The following is a 3,693-nucleotide window of genomic DNA, read 5'->3' as shown; positions in this document are numbered from 1 at the left end:
TAACCTTTCACATGCAGCGTTCATGTTCTCCTTTATGAGTCACCGACAATCTTTTATAGCTATCGTACAATAACTTGCATTCTTTGCTGTTCGAACTCAAGTCTCATAATCTTACACTTCATATTCCTTTTTCATACATTTCCATACATGCCTTCCGTAGTTTCTTTATCCGATATTCTAACTTCTTAACTTACTTTGTATAATGCACATGCCCCGTCTCTTAACCTCCTTAACCAAATACTTCACAATATTCGTATTTTACGGAGTTTCCATAAATAATCTCAATATATCTTATATTCCCACAGCTGGCTCACTAGCATGGTCCTTTCTATTCATAGAGATCTCCCGTCAATACTTTCATAAACACCGTCGTCTGGCTCTCCGTTTAACGATCACCACAGTTCATTCCTAAATGATCTTCTTAGGAATGTCATACTCCAACGTCAAACCGATCCAACGGTTCTATCAAAAGATACTTTAGTTTTACTAATCTTGGTAATTCCCCAATATCGCTTAAAATTCGCTTCTTTAATTAGTAAAGATCGCCCCTTATCTCTAGTACCTTAGTCTAACAATTCGCTTACTAGGTTCTGCTATCTTTCTTTATACATCTACTATCTTATAGCATGATATCCTAAATACCGCATTTACAGATAGGAACATCCTAGCTTACCGCTTAATCGTATATACATCGCTATACAGATACGCCTTACTATTATACTCGCACTATAGTTCGTTGAACTATGGAAAACCTTGTATAGTCAAAATGTAAATCTTCATTTCGTATTCTAATGCACATTCGTTTTGCCTTCGCGAGTTGCTTGCAGCTTAATCTCGAGCATTTTACCTTCGTTACAGAGTTCCGGTCTAGGTATACTTACGTTTTAAAACAAATCTCTTTTTAAACAAAAATTCAATTATCTTTGCAATTCAGAGAAAATGACCCTTTATAAAAATCACATTCAAATCCTTTAAAGATTGCATAATTGTGCTCTAGGGAGATGACGTCTCTCATCCCCAAAGAGTTGCCACAACTTACCTCATGTCTGGGCCAAATGAGCATGATGCATGTCCTACTAATGTATGAATCCATTTATTATTATTTCCATTTAATGTGTATGTAGTGATGCAGTTCTATTCATGTCGTGGCAACAATGCATTTCTATCTCGGGTCTAGGCACAATTATGCTTTTAAAAACCGTTTAAACAATTAACTTTAAATCATAAACCTTTAACTTCGTAAGTTCTCCAGGCCTTAACTCTGTAACTTTGTAAGTCCTTCTACCTCTTTAAATCCATGCCTTCCTATCAAACATATCTTAAGGCTTATATCGTATGCTTATCATAGCATCCCCGTACCACATACTACTTCATACATAAGCCTAATCACCGAATCGCATAAATACTAATTATTTAATTCGCACGCAATATCACACAAAAATCGTGGCTTATATCCTAAATAGGAAGGTTGAAACTATAGAAAATAGAAGACAACATGCAAAAGACATGACTCGAATCCTATATGCTGCAGTAGTTTTCTAGGTAAACTCATCCAAAGCAGTGGTATCCTGGACCAACTGCTCTGATACCACCTTTGTCACCACCCAAAATCGAGGGCCGCGACCGGTGCTAGGGAATGGGAATTTTGGTTCCGAAACCCGTAGCAAGCCTAAATTTACCTAAAAAATTTTGCTTTTCAAAATCGTTATAATACTTAATAAAACCATTTTCGAAAAATTGGCAATATAACGCCTGTAAACTTAATAAACCACACCTGTGAAAACACACAAACAACTCTGTATAAAATACCAATTAACCATATATTAAATCCCTGGATAATTTATTTTTCCAAAATACATCATTTTAGCAGGGCATAATATAAACATAAATCGTCTGCTACTAGCTAGGTCTACTATCATGACTACTGCAGCTCTAAGAAGAATAAGACCTCCCATAACTGAGACTTCTGAAACAACGAATGGAAGCTCGACCACATCGTCATATGTTAATCCTGAAAGAAAACACTGTTGGGGGGTCAGACAACGCTGAGTGAGTTCACAATTTACTAACGGTATTATACTTAAAAATAAGGTCGCATTAACAACAAAATATACTTTGCTTTATGATCAATCGATAACTTACAATTAAACATACTCGATGATAAACATAAAATATAATTAATAGTTTCCAATATCGGATCCGTTCGAAACCCTAAACCCAAGAGCTACGGACTTATTTGACATAATCGACGATCACTGTTTTTCGAATCATATCGTCCGAGTGGCCGGGTCCCGAGATAGTTCGACCGAGTTACCCGCTACCACGTGGCATAGTCCCGAGATAGTTCAACCGAGTTACATCATGCCACTACTTAATCCCAAGTTGTGGGTCCCGAGATAGTTCGACCGAGTTACCCACTAGACACAGGTCCCGAGATAGTTCGACCGAGTTACCTTGTGTCTATCACATTTCTTTTTATCCTCCTTATCCATTAATCGATCGATAATCATAATTTATCATTTCAAATCATTGACCATAGACGCCTAGACTCGTATCAGTACTGGTGATCATACAGCCTATTGCGCCGAATAGGTAGCTCGTTTCCCCCTGATCACTTATTGGGTTTAAAATATAAATCCGCCAGACAAACGATTTATAGTTCTTATAATAAACATACATATAGCGAAGCTATTAAAATAACAAGTACTATAATAAAATTCTCAAATTCTCTATACTAATATACATGCTTACAGGTCTTAAAAGAATAAAGAGCATTAACTAAATAATACATGCTCTTTTCAAATAAACAATGCTATTTCAAAGGCGATCTCACGATCTAGCCATCATCAACTATAAATCGCATTATCCATAATAAAAATCAAAGTCTAGTATCAAACTTTTTCAATATATTTCAAACTCAATTTATGCGACCTTTAATAAAGTGTAATATATTTTATTCGTTCATAGCATAAAATAAACTATTAATAAAAGTCATAAACTTATTATTTAAAATATTTTAATGAAGCTCTATTAAAATCAATATGAGTTCTATAAACAAATATATAAGTTTAAAACTAAAACATTCAATCAAATACATGTATCTATTTATAAATAAAAATAATAATACTCGAAAGTAAATCGCGAACTCACCTCGATCGCTTAATCCAAATTTCATAAAGCACAATAAAATAGCCCGTTATTTAATCCTCCAAATTCTCTATTTCTCCAATCCAAATACCCGTACGATCTATAATATAAATAAATACTAAATTAACGTCTTATTTCGTAAACTACTTTATTTTTAAAACTTCGCGTTTATATTCAAGCGTTCAAGCTTGAATTTGTTCTAAGTCCATTTCTTTTACTCTTTCCTTCTTAATGTCTAACTAGCTAATTCGGATAACATTTAACCAAGTCGTTTATTTACGACTTTAAATTTTCAAATTTTCCTATCACTTAGGCAATTGTTGATTCACTATAATACAACTTTCATTAAAATAAACTATTTTTTCTTAAATTGTATTTTAAGTTCGTAGTTAATCCAAGGTTTAACTTTTAAGCTTGATTTCCATTATACTTTAACATTTGTATTTGAACTTAGCTTAAACTATAACTCATTTAAAAATCAACTTCAAAAATTTATTTATCTAACTTTATCAATTCTATTTTTTGATTTCTATTTTATTTCAAAAA

General features: G+C 33.4%; 1 long non-coding RNA gene across 1 annotated transcript; it reads right to left on the bottom strand.

Moving 5' to 3' along the window:
* Positions 1–1,799: 1,799 nt before the first annotated feature.
* On the bottom strand, positions 1,800–3,241 carry LOC126680468 (uncharacterized). Its single transcript, XR_007641178.2, has 2 exons — positions 3,151–3,241; positions 1,800–2,024 (listed from the first exon to the last, which is right to left on the bottom strand). It is a non-coding gene; the product is annotated as an uncharacterized LOC126680468 (long non-coding RNA).
* Positions 3,242–3,693: the final 452 nt, after the last annotated feature.

This window comes from Mercurialis annua, linkage group LG5 (genome assembly GCF_937616625.2).
Source record: "Mercurialis annua linkage group LG5, ddMerAnnu1.2, whole genome shotgun sequence".
In the NCBI taxonomy this organism is placed as follows: domain Eukaryota; kingdom Viridiplantae; phylum Streptophyta; class Magnoliopsida; order Malpighiales; family Euphorbiaceae; genus Mercurialis; species Mercurialis annua.
The sequence above is the reverse complement of the archived record's forward strand: the minus strand, read 5'-3'. Positions and strand labels throughout refer to the sequence as shown.